Raw genomic sequence first — 24,749 nt, forward strand, 5'->3', positions numbered from 1 at the left:
GGGCAGGGTGTGGACTGCTGGCCAGGACGCAGAGCCACTGTAAAGGGCTCCACGACAAGAGTGAATCCGGGCTGCGGCTACGGGAAAATCAGCGCCGGAGGACCGAGCGGCCCCCCGGCTGTGCGGGATCATCGGGCCCGTGGCTCCCCGCCGTCCGCGGGTAGGCGAGCCGCGGGATAAGAGTGCGGCACATGAAGAGCGGGGGTGAGTGGCCGACCTGATCGAGTGCGGCCGCAAGTCGCGGGGACAGCGGGGCACAGTAACCCCATGTTCACGCATAGGCGCTACACAAGAACGAAGCGCCTGTGCGTTTGGGACCAGGAAAAGAGGCTTGCTGCCTCGAGGGACCAGATATAATTAAATATTGCACGGCGCTGCTGGCTGGGCATTTCTCCCATGAGAAAAGCAGGATCAGACTGAAACAGCCATAACAAAGGTGGCCAGCATAAAGGTGAGGGCTTGGGGACACGAGGCATATGAAGATTCTCCTTGTGCACCCAACACTATGTGCCGGAATTATTGGGGTGAAGAGGAGCACGCACTGACGGACAGCTGTGTGTAAAGACTGCCACACCGGAGGGCCAGTGGCGTGCGTGGTGCATAGAAGTGGCCATTCAAAAGCAAGATGGGGATTTGCTGAGTGAAGCGGCGCTGGAGCTGAGCTGAGGGTGGAAACCTGCGAGGCCCACTGGAAATACCTTTGGCCAATAGGCACATATGGGACCCGGGACCTGAGGCTGGTATTGATGGTGACAGGAACCCGCTGTGGAGAGTGCCCTCAAGGCACCTACTGCAAACGGAACAATACCACTGTGCCTATAATATACCAGTGCCGGAGACCGACGGAGAGAGGAAGACCTCCCGCTCTGTCTGAAGCACGTGTCGGCGTGGACACTGCGCCACGATCCCAGAAGAACCAAGCTAAGGCAGATAGCCTGGAGAGGGCACATGTTGCGCATCAAATGTTGACATAGACAAGCACATAGTACCACGCTGCGCTGAGTGGCAGACAAGTCAATTGAAAACGTGGGAGGACATAACCCACTCGAGCACGCAGCTCAACGCACATGAACCTACGCGAGGCACCAATAACTGCCAAGGCCGGTGGCGACTTGCTGACATCACGGCGCAGCGGGGTGCTAGAACTGCTGCGCCACGAACAGAGCGGCCAGGGACATTCAATTCAGACTACGAGATGGCGGGAAGAGTGATCAAGGGTAAGAGCAAACAACCCACGATGGATGCATTTGCCAAGTCACAGCAGTCTCCAACGTTGTTGGCGCACACGGGTGCAAGTGCACCCACATAAAGCACCCGGGGGACTGAAAACCACCAGATATTGACGGCCATAAAGGAACTAAGAGACTCTTGGGGTATTGCAATGGCGGATCTAAGAACCTCCCTGGAGGCCAAGATCGACGTGGTGGGGATAGAAGTCAATCTGCTGCGACAGGACGTCAGGGCGTTGGCAGACAGAACGAGTAGCCTGGAAAGTACGGTCAAAACTAACACGACCACCAGCACTGCCAACGCAAAGGAAGTCCACATACTAAAGCAGCAAGTGGCTTACCTGGAAAATCGCGCAGAGGAAGCCGAAGGAAGGGCGCGACGGGATAATATTCGCGTGGTCGGCTTGCCATAAGGAGAAGAAGGCCAGGACCCTACGGATTACGTGGAGAATATGATCCTGCAGGAAATAGGGGCTGATAAACTCTCGCAGGGGTTCACAGTGGAGCGAGCGCACAGAGCCCTCACGAGGAAGCCAAAGCCTGGAGCCCCTCCCCGCGCAATAATTGCCAAGATATTGAACTATAAAGATTGTGAGAAGATCTTGGAGTACTTCAGAAAAGGGGGAATGATTGAAAGAGCCTCGGCTACTATCACAGCTTATCCGGACTATACAATGCTGGTCCAAAGGTAGAGGTATAGCTATGTTGCGGTGAAGAGGAGGCTGCGCACGGCTGGCATCAAATATATGCTTCTGTACCCCGCAAGATTGAAAGTGTTGTACAAAAGCAAAATGTACTTCTTTGATACCCCAGAGGAAACTGTTGCATGGCTGGACCTACAGGGCTGCCCGGAACAAGGTGCGGAACGGGCCCAAGGAGAACGAGATAAGTGACTTAGACACTCTATATATGCTGGCATATCACACGGCAAGGCATCCTAGTAGAGACTTGATGGAGACATTGATAGAGATGCAGGGATGGGAGGTGTTGCAGCCAGGTTGAGACGTCCCTGATTCTGCTGGTGTATAATGGACTGGAATATAGAACATTAAATATACGAGCAAACTAGATAGTAGCATGGAGAGGAATTGTAGCACATAGGAGCGGCAGGACACAGGCACCTTATTCCCCGAGTGGTAGTAAGAATAGCAGGATAGCCATTAGGGCGACCTCACCCTGCTGAGCTCAAGTACAGGCTATTGCCAGAAAGAGCTAGATGCGGGGGTGCCTGAGATCCAGGGATGGAGCTGGGCAACAGTTGGGGGGGGGGGGGTAAAGTTGGGGAAGGGAAGGGAGAGGGGAGGGAGAGGTGAAGGGGTGTTTGGGGTGTGTGTAGTTAGGGGAAGTTTGAAAGGGAGAACGAGCCTATGTAGACGTAGATGGAAGTGTAATTTGGGCTGCACCTGTGGGGGGGTATGAATTTTGATGAGCCATGGGAGATCTTAAAATAATCACATGGAATGTCAGGGGACTTAATAGTTATCTAAAGAGGAACAAGGTCATGTTGTACCTGCGCAGACAAAAAATAGACATTGCTTTATTGCAGGAGACTCACCTGACACGGGAAAAGATGGAGATGGTTGCGAAGAAATGGAAAGGGGTGATGGTGGGCTCGACATACTCTGCTTATGCTAGAGGAGTGCTCATTTGGGTGGTGCCACATGTCCCATTCAAACTGTTGTGGGAAAAAACGGAATCAGATGGGAGGATGGTCATACTGAGGGGATTGGTGGAGAATAGGGAGGTAAACATTGTAAATACATACACTCTAATCAGAATACGGCAGAATATTTCAGGACCCTGTGCACTAACCTCAACATGTGTATGGGGAGTGCAGTGATCTGGGGTGGGGATTTTAACTGTGTATTAGACCCTAGGATAGATAGATCGGATGGAAAGATTGATAGACCTGCCCCAGCGGCTAAAGCGTTGCAGACATTACTAGACGACTTTGGTCTGGTAGATGTGTGGAGAACGAGACACCCCGAAGACAGGCAATATTCGCACTATTCTGCCCCGCAGCAATTACATACGAGATTGGATTATGTCTTTGCTACGTCGGAAGTAATAACTGAGATTACTCAGGCAGAATATAAAGCGAGGGTCCTCTCGGACCACTCGCCCCTGGCGCTCAGATGGAAATACTGCCACCCAAGAGCGAGGATTCCGACATGGCGCCTCCAGGCAGAGGCGCTTAAGGATCCCTGGTTTAGGGAAGATATAAGGGAGGAGATTATAAACTACTTTGAGATAAATACGGGTAGTGTGGACTCGGCGAGCACATTATGGGAAGCCTTTAAGGTGGTGGTGCGAGGTGCAGCCATAGCGAAATCAAAGGGCCTGCAAGGTGGGATCTTGGCTGACCTACAAGATACAGAAAAGGAATTTGAAATTGCATTGAAGGGGGGAGGTGATGCGGGAAGCGATATGGAGCTGATACTTAAACTGCAGCAAAAATGTGCCGAGCAATGGGAAAGACTGTGCAACCTCAACTATAAAAAGTATATAGAGAGGCAGCATGAAGGAGGGGATAAAACAGGAAGGCTTCTGGCATGGTTGTACAAGAGCGAGACCCCTAGACCCACGATTAGAACGGTAATACGAGAAGATGGGAGTGTAGCGGACACCCAGGAGGGAGTTAATCAGGAGTTTGCAGATTATTATAGGTTACTATATGGAGATAAGGAGGGGAGTAGTCATGGGGAGATAACCGAAACACTAGAGGACATAGGACTGCCAACGATAAGTGATGAGGAAAGAGAGGGGCTAGATGCACCGATTACTTTGGAGGAGTTGGGAGAAGTGGTGAGGCAGCTGCCTACTAGTAAGACTCAAGGGGCGGACGGGCTCCCAAGTGAATTTTATAAAGTATATAGTGAGGAAGTGCTCCCCCCAATGTTGGACATGCTGAATGAAGCATTTGAGGTGGGACGGCTGCCGGAGTCGCTTAGAGAGGCGATTATCATGCTGCTTCCCAAACCCAACAAGCCTGGGCATAGCTGTGGTTCCTACAGACCTTTGTCGATGTTGAACCAAGATAGCAAGATATTGACGGATGTCCTGGCAAACAGGCTGCGGAGAGTTATTAGTAAACTAATACACCCCGACCAGACGGGCTATGTCCCGAATAGAAATATAACCCACAATCACAGACGGCTCCAACGGGTTGTTGAATGGGGAAATAAGAACAAAGGCGAAATGGCAATTGTGTCCTTAGACGCGATAAAAGCCTTCGATTCGGTCAAGTGGCCATGGCTGCTGGCGGCCTGGCGGGCTATAGTATGGGGCGTGGATACATAAGGTGGGCAAAGATGCTATACAGTGAACCGCTGGCCAGGGTCAAAACAGGATCAGTGATATCCGAAAGATGGCAACTTAGTAGAGGCACCAGACAGGGGTGCCCATGGTCCCCAATGCTCTATATACTGGCTCTGGAACCCCTAGCAATATACCTTCGACAACAATACGATACTATAGGCATCGAGATAGGAGGAGAGCGACACTTGATTTCCTTATATGCAGATGACTTACTGCTGTAGTTGAGGCACCCGGAAGAAAATCTCCAGTACATCCTGGAGGTGATGGAGAGATACGCGGGGCTGTCTGGTATAGCGGTGAATCCTCAAAAATCCAGCATTTTCCCGCTAGGTAGTTATAAGGGAATCCCTATGGGACGGTTGCTGGTGCTACAAACGCCGTGGGCAGTCAGTACTTTCCAGTATCTTGGGATAGATGTGTACCACACAGTGGAAGAAGAGCATAAGCACAATACCGAGGTACCCATTGGAAAAATCAGGAAATGTATGCACTTTTGGGTGAAGTTGCCCTTAGCAATGATGGGACGGTGGGCAATGCTTAAGATGGTGGTCCTACCTAGGCTCCTACATTATTTTGGGAATATTCCATACCTGATACCTAAGAAGTTTTTCACCAAACTGAATAGCATGTGTAGAGATTTCCTGTGGCATGGTACTTGGAATAGGGTGGCGCTATGGAAACTGCAGAACTGGTATGAAAGAGGGGGATAAAACTGCCTAACTATGAGGTTTATTATATAGCGAGCCAGCTGCAGTATGTTGCCAAATGGCTTCAGATGAACAGACCCCCAAATCTAGGTTGTTTGGACAGGACTGTGCCCCGTTTTATCTAAAAGAAATGATCTGGCTGCCCAAGACAGAAATGGAAGAGTGCCCTAAGATGATGTTGTTGGGGTGGAAGATGTGGCGCCGGGCATGCCAGATGATGGACAATCCATCCCCATGCTCCACCCAGGTACCGCTAGTTGCATTGGCCGGGGGAGATAAGCAGCTGAGGATGACAATCAGGAACCACTGGGAGTCGGTGGGGTTAGTGACGATGGGAGATATCTGGCGAGAGGGGACCATTATAGAGTTTGGAGTGCTAGGGGAGGAGATGGGGTTACACTCGGGCCAATATATAACGTATCACAGAATGGTGCAGAGAATCAGGAATACATGGCCCGAAACGGTACTGGGAGAAGAACCAGAGGCTAGCATAGACACAATTTATGATATAACGGAGGGGGGGGCATGAGATCTCTAGACTGTACGAGATGATGATGTTTAAGGTTGGGAAGGAATTAATACAACTAAGACTAGATTGGGAAGCGGAGGTGGGAACTGCAATAGAGGACGGGATGTGGGAACGTGCCCTGGGGTACCACAAGAAGGTGTCTAGAAATGCGAGACTGAAACAGATACAACTATATATCACGCACAGGGCATATATGACACCCCAGAGGATATCTAGGTTTGAAAATGCTGGAAGACAAGCATGTCCTAAATGCGATGAAGAAAATGCCGGCATGATACACATGTTTTGGTCATGCCCAGTAATTGAGCGCTTCTGGGGCGAAGTAGCACAGAAACTAGCAGAAAAGGGGGTCACAATTGTTATTGATACAGCTTGGGCATGCTTGCTGGGGGGCTCCCTAGATCGCAGAAACTTAAGCACATTGGCAAATTGAAGGATTTAGCGTATGTGCTTGCAAAAAGAAGGATTGCCATGGGATGGAAGACATGCCACAGGCCATGGGTGGAGGTGTGGTGGAAGGAGTTGCAGAAATGGGCGGAGGCAGAAACCATGGTATGGCAAGAGGCTAGCGCTGTAGGGGGAGAGGAAGAGGTGGGAACCCTGATGGCATGGAAATCATTAATAGCGGAATTGTTTGGAACAATACATGATCTGACAGAAACCACGGAATGTGAGACCCGACCACGTGAGGCAGATACAGAGAGCACAGAATAAATAGGCTTGTAAGGGAGGGTGGGATAAGGGAAGCAGTGACCGAAATTAAGCAGGGAACAATTGAGCTGTTGATATTCGCACTGCGTGTTTGGTTTGTATTGTTTTGTTTGAATAAATCAATAAAATCATTTTTAAAAAAAAAATAAAAAAAATTACAAGACATCATGAAGACAATACAAAAGACCAAACAAACACCCTCCCACCACCCAATTCCCGATATTATTTACACACCTTTAAAGCAAATCCTACACTTTAATCAAACAAGTCATTGAATGATCCCCACATCTCAACATATTCGGACTCCCGATCACGTTTCTGAGCTTGAGTCTTTTCATACCATGAAAGCGTTCGCATGTCTGACAGCCAATTTTCATAATGTGTTTTTTTTTTCTCTAGATTTCCACAACTTCATTGTATTTTTAATAGCCATCAACAATGCTCTATTAATCCATTCTAGGGATTCACAAATATCTCCACTTCTATGTTATCATTTGACAGAAATATTACTGATATAAAAGTTCGAGGGAATGAATCATTTACCACCAAATCAACCTGGTCCAAAACATCCTTCCAAAAATCTAACACCCTATTACATTCCCAAAGCATGTGTTTGAAGGTCCCTCTTGAGTAATTACACCCCCAACACAAATCTGTATCTGCCAAACGTCTCCTATTCATCCTCACAGGCGTCCAATAAACACGTCCTAAAACGCGCTGATGAATGTACCTCAGGTTTAAATCAACTTTAGCTTTCACAGCTGCTTTCCACGCATAATTCCACAATTCCTCAGACAACTCCACTTCCAATTCTGCCTCCCATTCCAATCTCAATTTTTCCCAAGAATTCAAAACACATTCCTGTAGAGGCATCAGCTTAATAAAGGTCGAAACCAGCCCTGGTGGTGTAGTGAACAATTCACAGATTTGATGTCTAAAATCTAAGGGTGTATCCAACATCTGTAATCTCTCCCTCAGCAACTGCTCTAAAGTTCTATATCTCCTAATCTCCCTATTGTGCAGCCCATAACAGCTAACCAGATCGTCAAATGGAACCATCAATCCTTCACTCCAGACATCTCCTATCTTTAAAATACCCTTATTGGCCCATGCTCTCCAATTAAGCATTTTATTTTTTCAATTTGCAGACCTGGATTCAACCAAATTGATGCCGAATCATAAAAAAAACAAAGACTGTCCACATCCTTCAATCCAAGAAACTAAAGCATATTTTGAAACTACCATTGGTTCTAATTTTGTCCCAGAGTTTGGTATCCTTCCATAGGAATATAAACAATTCACAGAAAAGGGGTACAATCTTTCCCGTTCCATCAAAAGCCAAAAAGGATCTGAATTCTCTCTTTCCCCAAAGTAATAGGATGCTTTTTTTAATAAGAAACCCTTATAATCATTTTCCTACTCTGGGTAACCAAAACCCCCATCCTTAATTCTACGAGTCATAATAAATTGTGGAATCTTTGGCCTATTTCCCTTCCCCCATAAAAAATCCATTAAAAGCCTATCAATACTTTTGAGCATCTTCTTGGTGAACCGGAGAGGGAGAGACTGAATGTAATATAAAACCTTGGGTAATAACATCATTTTTATCGCATTCATTTTAGCCCAAATGCCCAAAGGCAATCTATATCATTGTTGTATATCCTTGACCAGAACTTCTTTTAATTTATCCACATTAAATTCAACCATTCTTCTAATATCTCGTACCAAATAAATACCCAAATATTTCACCGAAACCTCGGCCCAATGACAACCCCAATCTAGCAATCTTCTATGTAATGGATTTATTTTAAGCGGAAAGATCACAGTTTTCTCCAATTTACCTTATACCCAGACAGTTCCCCTACTCCCGTAACATATCTCTTAGCAATGGTCCCCCTATCTCTGGATTTGTCAGCACCATAGTCAGATCATCAGCATGAGCCAGAACTTTCACCTCTGCATCCCTTAATTTCCATCCATTAATATTCTGTTCCTGTCTAAAGTAAATCAACAATGGCTCAAGAACTAAATTAAATAACAACGGTGAAAGTGGACAACCCTGTCTACTTCCCCTATTCAATCGAAAAGCTTGAGACAAAACATCATTAACCCAGATTTTAGCTGAAATATTATACTGTAATGCTCCTATTGCATTTAGGAATTGCGGACCAAAGCCCATTCTAAGTAATGTAAAATTAAGAAATGACCAATTCACGCAATCAAACGCTTTTTCAGCATCAAAGAAAATAAGAAGTACTTCTTCCACCTTCTCACGGGACAAACCTATTATATTCAATAGTGTCCTAATGTTATCATATCCATGTCTATTGTCCATTAATCCCACTTGAGAACCACCTATCAATTCTCCTATATATTTTTGTAACCGCACAGCCATAACCTTTGCAAAAATGTTCACATCTACATTTAACAGTGAAATGGGCTGATAATGCGCACATTTTTTTTAAAAAAGATTTTTTTATTGTGTTTGGTTTATTTATATAAAGAAAAAAAATCCTTTACAAAAGCCAATTGGTTAAAAACAATGCAACAACATAAATAATCTTAGATTTATACAATAAATAAATCAAACGAGTTGGGAAAAAAAACAATTTTAAGCTTATTCATAACAAAGCAGGGATTTAAAAAATAACCAAATTTTTTGAAGCACATTCAAAACACTTACATATAAAGACAACAAATAATTCATAAATACTATCAATTCTCCTTACAAAATTATTCATATCGTGCATGATAAAAATTAATTTAATTTTAATTTGATTATTGTCAAAAGTTCAATCAACTTTAACGTAAGACGTAGGCTTGCGCCACCCATACATCGTTTCCAGAGCGATTCCATAATAATGGATGTCTGACTCTGGACATCAAGTTCGAAAATTCTAGATCGCACTATTGTTAAGTATGAACAATATATTACTAAATGTTTAAGTGTTTCCTTTGACTCTGCAACAACGCAGAAGCGACAAGAAGCAGAGCTATTAATTGCATTCATTCGATTCCAGTTTTTGGTTTTTGCAAGTGTCGGAAGCTGGTTTAATCGGAAACGAAGAAAGGTTTTTCTACCCAAAGAAGAGGGAAATTGAATTAGGTAAGTAGGTCGGTCTCCCCATTTCCTTCGAAACATATTATATTCTGAATATGAAGAGTAGGTTCCCATCGCATCACACATAATACACCAATGATAAAGGTCGTATTTCTTCTTTTGAGCAGGAAGAAGCATGGCCATAGTTTTTGGAGTTTCATTAATTGATTCCAATATGGAGTTCAATTTATCGGTTGTTGTTTTCAAAGAATGGATACATGGGTTATCCAGAATTTTATTGAGCTCAGCATATAAAGTGTTTTTAGGTGGATCAATCATTTTTATATAGTTTTTTATATTACGCCAGTTTCTTTTAGCAGATAGTGGAAGCAAATTAATTTTGTGGCATATGATGACGTTTGGAATGGACTGGGCTAAGCCCAATACGGACTTCCACAATCTACCCTGGTGTACATCAAGGAAGGTATCAATATCGTACAAGCACATGTCAAGAAGATATAAAAGAATCGGTTCCACTTTAAGCAAATAAAACTGTATGAGAGGCAATAATGAAAATAAGCAGTATTTGTGATTAATGATTTTCATTTGAGAAGATAGCAGTTTCGCTTTATTATTAAGATACGTTTTCCACATGCATATGGAGTAAGTATCAGTCAAAGGATAACCTAAGTAACGGATGGAAGAGGAGTAAGTAAGAGCAACTCCATGTAAAGACCAAGAATATTTGTTTACTTTACACCGCCCTTGAAAGAATGTTAGAATAAACGATTTCGCAGGATTAACTGTAAGATTATGGGCCGTTGCAAATTCATCAAACAAATAAAGTTTTTTTTGCAGGCCAAACGGAGTTCGGTCAAAAAATAACAGATCATCTGCGAAACCAATCCAGTCCAACTTTTTCCAAGTCCAACTAATTCGCACATTTTGAAGAATCTTTCCCTTGTTTAGGAATCAAAGTAATAATCGCCTCCTGCATCGAGGTACACAATTTCCCCTCAGAAATAAACCAATTAAATAATGACATAACCTGGGCACTAAAACCGAACCAAAGGACATGTAAAACTCCACAGGCAATCCGCCCGAACCCGGAGACTTACCCAAATTGTGTTGACGAATAGCATCCTCTATTTCACTTTCTGAAATCTGAGCATCAAGTGCTTCTCTACCTTCTTTAGATAAACAGGGAACTTCAATTTTGTCAAAAAACTAAGTCAATTAGTCTTCCTCAACCTGTGACACAAACGAAAGACATTTGTTTTGACCCCGGGAACAGTTGATATACAACTATAATCACTTTGTTCAGAATTTGCTTTCATAGAACCGATCTTCCTTTGATAGTAATGTTTTTATTATACCATAAAAAAAGGTGAAAACAGTTTTGAAGAATCATTTGTAGAAGTAAATAGAAATTCCTTAAACTTACTGGAGGTCGCTTTTATAGGGCTGTAAAGTCTGGTGGTAATATGACCAAAGATGTTAAATAAATTGCATGTACTAACTGGAGACGCAAGCTCGTTTTCTACCAAGAGCCATCTGGGTGTATCCATCATGACCTCATAGGAGAACCAGGCTCGAGCTTGTTTCAATAAGAATGCACTATGATAATATTTGAAGTCAGGAAAACACACCCCCCACTGTCATGGTGGGCTTTCAATTTACTTATCCCAATTCTTTTAATTTTCCATGTACCTATAAAAGTTCAACAAAAAAGAATTTATGGACTTCAAAGTTGAGGCGGGTAAAGCTACAGAAAGCATTTGCAAGAGGTATGGTGTCTGGGGATTTTTGGTGCCTTTGGCAGCCTTAACTCCCACTTTAACCAGAGAGCCTGCCCCCGCTCTGAGGGTTGGCGGGCATACATACTACCATCGTCCACACATACTTGGCCCAGAGACACCCTGTGCTCTGGCTGGGGGAGGGTCTCCCAGTGCCTCTGGGGCTTATGACTGAAGGTGCCTGCAGTGCTGGCGGGAAGTGGAGGATTGTCTGCCTGGATTTCATGGCCTCTGATGGCACAGAGGTATTGTGATACCATGTTGGTGCACTGGGGCTCCAGAATGGCCTGAGTAAAGCTGGTATTAAGCACCTCAGATACTTCAGGACCAAGGATCCTCACCATTGCAGTTTTGCCTCTTTTCAGTAGCTCGTATAGTGTTCAGGTTACCTGCGATCTCTCTACCATTCGAATACCTGGGCCTGCCTTTCCTTGAGAACATTGGTACGTCCTGCTTTGTCCGTAAAGGCTGCATATGAGATGAAGACAATAACCAGCGGAGATGGGAAGAAATGCGGGCTGATGGACTAATTTACGAGTACACCTGCCAAAGACAAGATGGTGGAGATACTGTTGACACTGACTCCACTGGTGAAATTCCAGCACACACTGATCCACTGTTGGCTGTGATGCAGATGAGCTTCACATCTGTCAATTTGAAGCAAGATGACATTGTGGCCAATATCAGTTCATTGCAAGTAAAACTGGATAAAGAGAGTGGACGGATCACTATGGCCAAAACATGTATTAGTGATTTGGATGGCAGGGTTGAGCATCACGATCGAGAGATTACCGGGATGAAAAAGGATCTTGCGGCGATACAGATGAAGAGTAAAGACTGTGCATCGCAGTCCCGCTGTAATAATATTCGTATTGTTGGAGTTTCTGGATGTGCAGTCAAGGGCCCCATGGAACAGGGCCCCATAGAACCATTTGTGGGAGGATTGTTAAAAATTATTACTGGGTGATTCACAACTTTTGGCTCATTTTATTGTTGAGAGAGCACACAGAGCACTGGGTCTTGTTCCAAAACCCAGTGCTCTTCCTCGTACCATCATTGTGGGGTTATTGAATTACAGGGACCGTGATCAAATTATGAAATTGTCAAGAGAGCGAGGTCTATTACAGTTTGAAGAGAGCAGAATCTCAATTTACCCTGACTTTTCAACGGTGGCCAAGTCTGCTAGACGGTCCTATGATCCTATCAAGAGCCTACTGTGTTAACGACAGGTCCTCAATCCTTTTTCCATTGAAACTTCATATAGAACATGGTGGTAGGGCGATTTTTGTTAGAATCCCGGAGAGGCTCGCACCTTCATTGAGACTCTGATACTGTTGCTGACTACTGGAAGTCCTGTAAGGGTACGGTCCGTTCAGAGTCTGCCAATATTGCCCTCAGCATTCAGGAATGACTAACTATACATCCTTGTGTCTGCTTTTCATTCTGACATTAGCATTCCACTTGAGGCTCAATGCTTTTTCACTTAAGCAATGCCGGAGACTCGAGGCATTTATGAGAATAGTTGCTATTCGCACTGTACTCCATGACTTTTCAATAGACTTTGGTCTGGGGATTCGCTCTCATCATGGGGAGGACGGTGAGGGAGGAGGACGAGTTGAGTATTAGGTTTGGTTTAAATGTTTGAGCAGACAGTCTATTGCACTACATTAATGGCCTGGCTTTACAGCTGCATATTCCTGTAGGTGTGATAGATGGCAACGCCTAGTGGGAATGAGCATGGAATTGTTGGGGCATTGACATTAATTTCCTGGAATGGGCATAGGCTTAACAACCCGGCCACGGCCAAGAGGTTACTGACTTATCTCGAGAGGCACGCCACTAAGGTCCACCTGTAGCAGGAGACTCATGAGTTGGCATCTGTGCACAAGTCTTACACCCGTAAATGGGGTCAGGAGAGATTCTACACGACATACTCCTCGCAGTCACATGGTGTGATGCTGCTAATACACTTTACTGTTCTATTCATTGAAGACAAAAGCTGTATATTGACCCTCTGGGGAGATATGAGTTATTGAGGGGTACATTGGATGGAGACGAGATAGTGTTGGTTAACATGTATGGCCCAAATATAGATGATCCCAAATTTTACTGGCATTGGGCCAATATACTTATTGAAAATATGAGCGTACCAGTGGTTTGGGGATGTCTCAGTACAATTTTAGATGTTGATATGGACCATTCCTCTAACACTCCCCGGTCACTATCACTTGCAGCGCAAACCCTATTGAAAATTATGTTGCAACTCCATCTGACTGATGTCTAGCTGTGTCTAAATCCTGAGACTAGGGAGTACATTTACTATTCTACAGTTCATGATTCAATGTCTAAGATTGATTATTGGCTTTTATCTGCTGACCTGGTGGGGAGGGTACTGAAATGCATGATCCTTCCGTGCACATGTTCATATAACTCTCCGATTGTATTATCTCTGGGCTTTGCTCGGTGTCACAAACCTTGGCCTCTTTGGTGCATTTCTCTCTCAGTGCTGCTTGAGTCAAACCTTATAGAGTCGTTGGATGCTAAAATGTAAGAATTCTTTTGTAATACCGTGGGTTCGGTTGCACTCTCTTCCATGGTGTGGGAAGCGTTCAAAGTGTTTATGTGAGGAGAATTACTGTCATTGACCGCTGGGACTCTTAAGCCACTTAGATTGGAACTACATGAGAAACCCCTGATCTATAGGATTTTTATCATACTTTTTCTCGTAATTATTGAGTTGTTGATACAGCGGATCTAGTTCCCTCTTCCTCTCTTTTTTTCGTTTTGCTTATGTATGTGACAATATGACCTCTCAGTGCTGCTTTATAGGCATTTCAATTATTAAGCGTGAAGGTGTCCTCATCATGATTGTTAGGAAAAAAAAACTCCTGGTGGAAAGAGAGGAACGATTGTTCAAATTCTTTATCTTGTAGTAGGAAGTTGTTAACTCTCCATCTATTTTAGTGCTTTTTAATATCAGTAAGGACAAAGGTTGTGCTTACTGGGTCATGATCAGATATAATTATGTTTGGCAATTTCAGATTCAATTGTAGCGCCCAGTAGGGTTTTTGTGACACGTATGTAATCTAAGTGGGAAAGAGTATTATGGGGTAAGGAATGGAAGGTAAAATCAAAATCTGTGAAATGGGCCAAGCGCCATGTGTCCAGCAATACCACCTCTCAGAGGCAATTTAAAAACGCTTTATGTGTTCTAGAACTCTTAAAGAAACATTCAGAACTTATGTCCATAAAAGTGTCAATGACATTATTGAAGTCGCTACAAACAATTTGATTTGTAAGATCAGAATGCAAAATGATATGTTTGATGTTAATACAGAATTCAGGATCAATGGTTGTTGGGCCATAGGTATCCATGATAGATACACTTTCAGAGCTTACTTGAAGTTCTCCCTTTATCATCCATATATTTGTGTAAAATCTTATGGGGCAGATTTTTGTTAATTATTATTGCTATACCATTCGTCTTGCTATCAGCTTGGCTAGCTATAACCTCTCGTATCCTTAAGGTTTTCAGTTTCATTGTTTCTTGGAGAGAGTTTGCTGAATACATGTAGCGGAGGGGTTACATTTCCTAAAATGGAATACAACTTTTTGTCTTTTAACTGGATTGTTAAGACCTTTAATGTTCCATGAAACACATTTAAAAACCGTTAGATATTAATCCATTAGGTTATTCATAATATATGACATAAAAGGCACAGTGTAATGGCACATGTGGGAAATCAATGAATAAACATAGGAGGAGAAATTATCATTTTGCGAGTGTCACATATAGATTCCTGTAGTAAGACACATAGGGGGAAACACAGAAGGATAGGGGTGCTGTAACGTTTGACACATATAAAGATATATTCGTAAAACTATGACAAGGACTAACTTGAGTATAATCGCAATAGGGAAGTAAGATAACCAAAGTTTATTCAATGTTACATAGAAAGTGAAGAAAAATATCGTAGGGCAAGGTGGCACCTTAGGAGCCTAGGAGGACCCTAGAGAGAGCATGCACCAAACCACCTACTCTGCCCCTTATAACTATAATAATATTGAAGATCTGTAACATCAAAAGCAATTCCATAGAATGGAAAATACAGCTATGTAGGGACTTCAGAAGGGCGGCAGTTGAGAGGATGATGGTATGGATGTGTCCATATTCTCCATTTTAAGCACCCTGAAAAAATACTTAATATCAGCCGGTTCCTCAAATATTGACTTTCTTCTATTTGAAGTCACCTTTAAGGATCATGGATGATAGAGGCCCTATCTGACATTCATATGTTTAAGCACAGCAGGTAGGACAAACATTCCTTTCTGTGTTGTGCTGTTTTCTTTGCAGCATCTTGGGATATGAAGATTCTATTATCATTCCAGGAGAGATTGTTGTTTTCCTCTGGCTTTTTCATGATTAATTGCAGTTGTGTATATTCAAGCAGTAGAAAAATCATGCGCAGAGAGGAGCGTGAAAGCTGAGAGAAATCCTTAGTCCCGATAAGATGTGCCCTCTGGATGTTCAAAATCATTTCTGGTGGAATATTGAGGTACGTGGGTACTATAGTTTGTAGGAAGAGTATAGCGCCCTTCCCCCCACAGCCCTCAAGGAAGCCTGAAATGCGTTGGTTATTACGCCTGCCCCTGTTTTTCAGCTCTACATTATATTTTTGCAAGTCTTTCACAGCCGTTTAAAAGTCTGCCACTCTGGGTGAACAGCCTCTGCTGCACTTATCCTGTGCTGCATTTCCTTCATCCTTACTTCAAAAGTGGTCCATCTGTCATCCAGTTGTTGAGGTTTGTGATTCATGGCATCCATAAATGGTTTAAGTGACAATACTTTACTTTAAGCGCAGCAGAGCGAGTTGGGTCTGGAACATCCTTAACAACAGAGTTTTTTTGACCACCTCTCAATGAGGACATTTTAGCTGTTTTGAAGCCAATTAGGATTACACATGTAGAAATGGTGTAATAGGATGTGCAGTTATAACACCACTACACTTGCTTCCAGGCCTTAATAAACAATTGACCTACGATCGATTTTTTCATTTAGTGGCCTCTACCCTGGCTACCTTGCCACTCTCGGTCTCCACATCTCTGGCTCCATGCCATCCTCAACCGCTTGGGCTACTCTGCCTCATCATCAGGGTTGGATTGGGATGTTGGCCAATCGGCCCGTGGGCGATGCATAATCATGGCCGGAAACCTGGGGGCTGGTTCCTGAAGCCCACGTGGGCCGGTTTTGGCCCAGGCGTGGGCTTCACACTTCAGGAACTAGCCCCCAGGGCCTCGGCCTCGCCGGACGGATGCAAGTTGCAAAGGATCTGTAAGTAAGTAACTTTCAGATCCTTTGCAATTGCAGCCCCGCGCCTGCTACCGCCGGCTCGCCGCAGATGCTGAGAAAGGTAACACTTCAGTGTTACCTTTCTTTGATAAATGCGGCGGGTCGGCGGCCAACTGCCGCGACCCGCGACACCCTGGTGCCAGCAGCAGTCAGTGTTACAAAACACTGGGAGGGAGCGGCAGGCCTGCTCCCTCCCAGTGTTTTGTATTACACAGACTCTGCTCTCCAGCTCCTGCCCCTCATACCTCCAGCCATGATCCCCGTTTCCTCGGGTTTGGCGACGTTCAGCACCCACTCTCCTCTTCACCCAGCTCCAGGCCCTTGCAGAAGATCAGTACTTCCAGGCACCTGCTTAGCCCTCCGTGATAAGGCCGGCTACATATACACAATACCGGAATGACAGCGGGTAATCTTCGTTTGCAGGACCATATAGGTGGCATTTGAAAAACTCTGCAGCTGGTCGAAAGTCCCTTAGCATCTGTCTTCGATGTCAGTGAATGTGGGCACCCTGAGCATTTAAGACGGCCACCAAGTGCTTAGCCATCTCCTTGTTGTGTTAATATCTCTGGTGCGTTCTCTGGTTGTGTTGTGTTTTGATTCAGGAGGCTTGGCGTACGTAGCCTTTGGAGGTGTGTCTCTAGTGATTCGGGGCAAGGTGTACTACTTATGTTCAGAAGCTGTCTGTCATTCGACTACGAAACATGCACCAACGTGCATTTTGGTGCTGCATTTTTTTAGTGTAGGAAACCTCTGGGGTTGAAACTTTGTTGTAGCATTGCACCAGACAGCAGTTGGACGCGTGCCACAGTGGACACTCCTTGGTAATATTTTGATGGAACTGTTAATGCAATAAAGGTCTCTGAATATTTCAGACATAACCATTTTATGTTAAAAAAAATATCAACCTCAATCCTAGAGGACATTTCATTAAGACGCATTTGGTATTGTGTCGGATAACGCTGCCTGTGTCCTGGTCTGTTGGCAACTGCTTAACTTTATGGGCGTACAGCCTGTGCCTTTGGATGTTTGAGTCTCTGGCCTTGGAAAGGTTCTCACGGTCTGTGTAAATCCCCATCTCCTTTTGAAAGCCAGTGTGTCTCAGTTACCAGATTAATGGTATCCACACTACAGAATAATTGCTCTATTTTACTATAGCCGATATGATAGCTCAGTGGGTTGAGCACTTGCTGCTGCGATGAGTGTGTGATCTGCAGGTTGCAGGTTCAAACCATCTCAGCCTTTCATCCTTCTAAGGTCGATAAATGAGTACCAACACAGGTTGGGTGATATTGTATGCATATTTGTTCTATAAAAAAGAGTTTAAGCGTAAGTGCTGTAAAATAACATATTATCATTTGACCTTGGACGTCTCGGACGTCTGCTGGTATTCACAGTAATTTGACAATATGGATTTATACACACAGATATTAATGATACATATGGTGATCCATTCTTGTATGAAATGCATATCACATTAGTGAAATCATAACCATATTAGTCTACTTTTGATGCCACTTCTTGTTTTGTCAAGGGGTGAAAGGTTGTGTTTCATTAATGGCACTGATACTGTAGGAACATCCATGTTTGCGCAGTGAGAAGCGGATGATGGTTTGAGGGCCACTTTTTTTTGAGGCGCAGGGTGGGCCACTTTTTTGAAGCGAGGGTTGGGCCACTTTTTTTTGGGTGTCAGGGCCTATTTCTTGTCCCAGTCTGACCCTGCTCATCATCTCTTTACCTCTCAGGCTCCTCCACCGTCCACCTTCTTGGATCCCTTGCCAGTTGCCTCTCTCCTGGCTCCCTTGCCACCCTCGCCTCCCGATCACACTCTCTGGCTCCCTCACCAGCCAGAGCCTCTTGGACTCCTCTGGATCCTCCTCCCTTTTTTATCTGCTTTTTTTAAAGAAACTTTATTTATTACAAATGAGCCACAAATACATTTCAGGAGCATACATTGATACACATGCAGTTTCCTTATTTCCAATTACATTTCTTGCAATAACTGGTTTTGGTGCTCATAACATCTTATGTAACCCCCCCTCAACTTCCCTCCTCTCCCCTTTCCTCACCCCTCTCCATTTAACTCTCCAAATTAAGGTTGAGGTGCACTTTCATTGTTCTTACCGACACCGCTCCTGAGCCAAGTTTATTGTTAGAGAATAGAAAAGTTACGAAGCACTGTTGGCTTAAAGTAAAACCGCTCTCTATCTGCCATAAACTCATGAAATGGAAGCCAGGTAGCCAGAAACTTTTGATGAGCTCCATTCACCATAGCCATCACGTTCTCCATGTGTATCAGGTCACCAACCTGCCCACAACCCCGCCAGCATGTAGAGGGATAGCCTGTATTAATAGAGTGCATGCGTTGTGGCACCATATACCACCTAAGACAATGTTTATATGCCAATTCCTTAATTAGCATACATTTGGAGCTTTTCATTGCACGGCGCCACATATCCTCTGTTAGGTTCTCCAAAGTCTTGCTCCCATTTTGACATGTATCGTAGGACCTCTTCTGGAATTGCCCGTCTATCAGTCGATACAGCCTCGAAACCCCTTTCTCGATTACCCCCTCTAGTACTGTGAGTTTCAGCCCAGTTGTGGTTCTATTAGCGCTCTCTTTTACTTTTTTATTTGAAATCCAGTGTCTTACTTGGGTGTAGCGAAAGCGTTCGCGTTCTGGTATTTGAAAAGTGTGTTCCCACTCGAGTAAAAGTCCCCCAATATCAGGGGTGTAGTCCAGTCCCCCACTGCGTTCAAAAACTAGCTGTATTCCGGGTGTGAAGTCTGGGTTATAAGCTATTGGTGTTAGTTGCCCTCCCCCCCAGTTTTATTTTCTTCCCCCGCAATGCTTTGTCCCAGTATCAGAGGGTGGCTTTCGTGGTGTCCACTAGCGTACTGCCCATCCCCTTGTGTTTTGGTGTCAGGAAGCTTGAGTTCTCCAGCGGTATGTTCATCACGTCTCTTTCTATATTTGGACACCCATTCAAGTTTTCTCTTGGAGCCCATTGGAACATCAGGGCCACCTGTGCAGCCATTAGATATCAGTGCTTGGGGGCGGAGCAAGACCTTTCTGGGAACCCCAGGCTTCTTCCCCTTCCAGATAAAGGACATCATTTTCCTCTGCAGATTTTTGATCGCTAAGTATGGGTCCGAATTGAGAGGGCACCCACCACGTACAGGAACTTTGGTAGTAGAGACATTTTTATAGCCGTTATTTGTGCAAACCAAGACAGCTCCTGCATGTCCCACCTTTAGAGGTCCACGATCAAGACTTTTAATAATCACAGAATGGTAGCTCCATATAGCCTCCCATATGTAGGTGTTAGGTTCAGCCCCAGATATTCTATTGTTTTCTGTTCCTATTTTAATGGGTAGCGTTTACCCCACTCCCCTATCTGCTCTGGATCTTCTGTGATGTTAAGTGCTTTGGATTTAGCATAGTTAACATGAAAGGCTGAGACCCTTGCAAAGCTATTCAGCAATGTGATTACCCTTGGGAGGGAACGTGACATATCCTTTAGAAACAATAGGACATCATCCGCATAAAAAGCTACTTTTTGTGTGCCACTTGCTACCGTGGATATCCCTTGAATACTTTGATCTGCCCTGATCGCTTGTGCCAATGTCTCCATGGCCTTGGCAAATATTAGCGGGATAATGGGTACCCCTGATGGGTCCCCTTGTGTATGGGAATGCTCTCTGTGAGCTTCCCGTTAACCATTAGTCTAGTAGTCGGGTTACCATAATTGGCTAAAACCATGCAAAAGAAAATCGGCCCACACCTGAACTTTTCCAGTGTTAGCTGTAAGAAGTTCCGATCTAAGCTATCAAAAGCCCGAGTGGCGTCCAATGCCAATACGGACATGCATTGTCCTGTCTTTCAGCCCCATTCAATGACATTTATAGCTCTTCAAATATTATCATATGTATGGCGCCCCATCACAAAACCAGCCTGGTCCGGGTGGGTAATCACCGGTAGGACTCTCGCCAATCTCTGTGCCAGTATCTTTGTGTACAGTTTTGCGTCTCCATTAAGTCATGAGATGGAACGATAGGTTGCACATTCAGTCGGGTCTTTACCCAGTTTTAATAGTAACACTGTGGTGGAGGGACCCATATCCTTAGCGGTTAACCCTGTGTACCTTATGTAGCTGAAAAGTTTGGTCATGGGGTCCACCAGCATGACACAGAATGTCTTATAATAGGCATTTCCAAACCCATCCGGGCCCGGGGATTTATTTCCTTTCATGGAATTTAAGCTGCACCCCACCTCCTCCTCTGTTATCAGGGTCTCAAGCTTCAACCTTTTCAGTGTCCGATATCTGTGGCAGGTCTACCCTCCCCAGAAATTCCTGCTGTGCCTCCCTCTCTAAATTTTCTCCCTCTATGTTTTGTGTGAAAAATGAGCACATCATTTCAACAATTTCCACTTCCCCTCTTTTCAATTTACCCCCAAGTTTTTGAGTTGGCTAATATTGCTTTCGGACTTCTGTTTTCGCAGTTTAGCCACCGAAACCGATTAGCCTTATCCCTTTTTATATAATATGTTTATTTTGTTTGCAGAAGGAGTTGCGCGTATTTGGCTGTGAGGTGTGCCTCTAATTTTGCCCTTGCTTTCATAATTTCCTGCAAGGCCTTTTGTGATCCCTTTGCAGTATGTTGTGCCTCAGCATTCCCAACCTCCACCTCTAGCTTTTGTCTTACACTTTCTTTCTCCCTCAGGGAGTTTGCGGTTTGAGCAATACATTCTCCCCTTATTACTACCTTACTACCGTCCCATATTGTGCCCCAATCTAGACCTGATGAATTATTTTCTTTAAAGTAGTTCCGCAAGTTTGTTTCTATGTGTGACCTAAGGACTTGATCCTCATTTAATCGCCATGGTTTGCAAACCCGTGCGTGCAACACTATCCGAATCACCGTAAGGGAAAACGGCGCGTGGTCTGACAGGTATCCCAGTCCCGTGACTTGTGGAACCAGTGTGTCTGAGATCAAGATCATATCTATCCGCAAGAAGCCCCTGTATGCAGCAGAGTAGTGTGTGTATGATTTATCCTGTGGACGGTAAAACTGCCAGGTCTCTATAAGGTGCAATTCCTTAAGGAAACGGGCTAAGGCCTGCCTACATTTGTTATCGTTGGGGGTCCCAAGGGGCGTCTTGTCCATTGAAGTGTCCATCACACAGTTGAAGTCTGCCCAACTAGAACCTGTCCTACACACCTCCCTGCCACCTTAGCCAGCAAACTCATCAATAACTGATCCTGTTTTTCGTTAGGAGCATATACCGCAATCAAGGTTACTTGCTGGCCCATCAGTTTCTCTTCCCAAGTACCGACCCTTGGGATCCCGACATATAAATTGTTTCTCAAACCATATTCCCTTTGCAAATAGTATACCCACTCCCTTCCTCTTAGTACCACTTGAGGCCAAGTATTGCGTGGGGAAGGCCTTATGTTTTAACTGATGTTCGTCCCCCAGGAGCAAATGCGTCTCCTGTACCCATACCACTGAGGCCTGCAACTCTGACAATCTCCTCATAATCGACTTTCCTTTTATTGGTGAGTTTAAACCCTGTACATTCAAAGAAAAAAATGTCAGTTCAGCCATAGTCTGGGTTTCTTATCATCCAACCTATTGACACTCTGACCTCGGTTCCATGTGTTAAAACTGCGGCAAAAATGGCTGTGGATACAAAATATCGCGGAAAAAAGGCAGTGGTTTTGCCACCGCAATCCATGTTAAGGATGCGGGGGACACCCCTGCAACCCCTGGACCCATTATACCATTTAAGGGGAGCGGGGGACACCCCTGCAACCTCCGCTCCCCTTACAAATGGTGTAATGGGGTGCAGTTCTGCTGCGATTTTTTGTACATGTGACATTTTTGCCGCAATTTTATCACTGCATACCCTGACCTCTTCCATTCCCTTGCGCTGTAAAAGTGCATTATGCACCTCCTCAACCTTTTGATAGCTTATCCCCTCCTCCTTCCCCCTTCCCCAACTTTAAACTACCACATTAGAACAAATAAATGAACAATAGTATTCCACCGGGTATTAATTCCCACCCGGGATATGTAGGGTCCGATTCCCCCCCTTCCCTGTACCCCCAAATCCCCCCTTTCTCATTAACTTTGTTTTGACCAGGTTTTTCATATTAAACCCATTGTTAGGAACGGTTCAGATTCTCAGCAACCTTCCCCCTTTACTTTGGTTCTTTTCTCTAAAGTCGGGACAGTGTTTGTATTGAGTTGGTTACAAGCTTGCTTTGAACTTATCCCCCACTCAGTCTGCCCATGTGGGGTCAGAGTTATTAGCCTCTTTGCGTTTTCTTTTTAGATGGGGACGACCCAGCTTCCATTTCTCCTTCCCTGACTGTGTCACCGACGGGCTGTCTCTCGGGTTCTCTTCCTGATTCCTGTTTCTCCATCGTCCCTCATTAGCTCTGTCATTTCTTCCTCCTTAGAGATTGTGTAACGCTGACCCTTGCATTCAAATCGGAGCCCACTCGGAAGCATCCAATGATATTGCACCTCTTTGGATCTTAGCCAGTCTGTAGCCAGCCTTAGGCGCTTCCTTTTCAGTAGGGTTGCCTGGGTTAGGTCTTGATAAAGTGAAATAGACGGTGCATGGAAGCAGATAGGTTCCGATTTCCGGGCTGCCCTCATAATTTCTTCTTTCAATTGAAACAGATGAACCCTAGTCACGTCCGGGGTCAGGTTTTTGCTTAACTGGTACGAGGAATATACTCTGTTGGTGCGATCCAGGATGATTTCTTTATCCTCTGCCGTGTCCAGGATATGGCAAAACAAGTCCAACGCATATTGCTGCAGGTCTGCGCCTGGAACGAATTTGGGAATCTCCCTGATGATTATATCGTTACGCCTTGACCTGTTTTCGGCATTCCTCTTGTTTGCACTGGACCTGGTGCATCTGTTGCTCCAATGCTTGCACTGTCCTGGGGAGCTCATCAAGTTCGTGCCCCTGTTCTGCCACTGTAGTATCCACCTCGTCCACTCTTCTCTCAATTGCCAGGACATTTCTGTTAAGGTCTGTAATTGATTTAGCCAGGTCGGAAACACTCTCTTTAATGTATTTTTTCAACTACATCAGCATCACAGTCAGATCTGACCTTCTTATCGGTGGATCTTCCTCCTCCTGAGGGTGCTGGTGGGGGAGTGAGTGAATCTGGGTGGCCGTTTGTTGCTGGCCGCGTTTTTGCGTTTCTACACTTTGCATGAGGGGTTTAATATCCCCAGAGGCTGGCCCCTTTTGTTTTTTAGCTTGTTTTGCCATCATCCTTTTCTGGGGGGGGGCTGGGTGTACCGCTGTGTCCCAATCCTGCAGTTATGTCTCTTGTAGCCAAGACTCCAGCCAAGTACCAATTATGAGACCCAAGTGTCGCAGAATCCAGTCCTTCCCAGACAGCGACCTCCACCAGGCAGTGATGTTTCAGCCAACCCCCCTAGGAGTGAGTGGCCCTCCTACCTCCCATGCCATGTGTGAGCACCGAGCTGCTCTCCTGCTTATTTTAACATTTGGTGCCCCCTGGGTCCCCTGCTTTGCTTGCCGCTCTGAGTGGCCCTCCTCTCACTTCAGGCCCCCACCAACCTGAGAGGTAAGAGCTCATGTTCCGTCTCCTGTGTGGCCCGGGGAGTGGGGAGTTATGGGGGGGTGTTGGGAGCTCCACAGTCCCCCAGCTTCTCTGTGCACCAGTGCAGGGAGTGCCCTGCTTGCAACTCTATTCTCCCTTTGTTACGTGCTCTGGTTCATGCTCCCTAACTGCTCTGACTTCAGTCACTTTTATCTACAAAAAGAAAGTCCGGAATTCAACAGGTGTCGCTAAACACTCTTCCCACATAAAAAGTGGAAACTCAATATCACAAAATTGTATTAAGATTCAATATATTTCATCATAAAAATGATCATAATACATAAAACATATACATTATGTTAAAACCACACAAGTAGAATACACCGTAAGTGAGTGCTATTGTAATAACTTCCTTCGTATCATACGGCTCATACTGATCATACTCCGAGTTGACTGCTCTGAAACTCAAGTGCAGAG

This window comes from Ambystoma mexicanum, chromosome 6q, assembly GCF_040938575.1.
Source record: "Ambystoma mexicanum isolate Mex_15411 chromosome 6q, UKY_AmexF1_1, whole genome shotgun sequence".
Lineage (NCBI taxonomy): Eukaryota > Metazoa > Chordata > Amphibia > Caudata > Ambystomatidae > Ambystoma > Ambystoma mexicanum.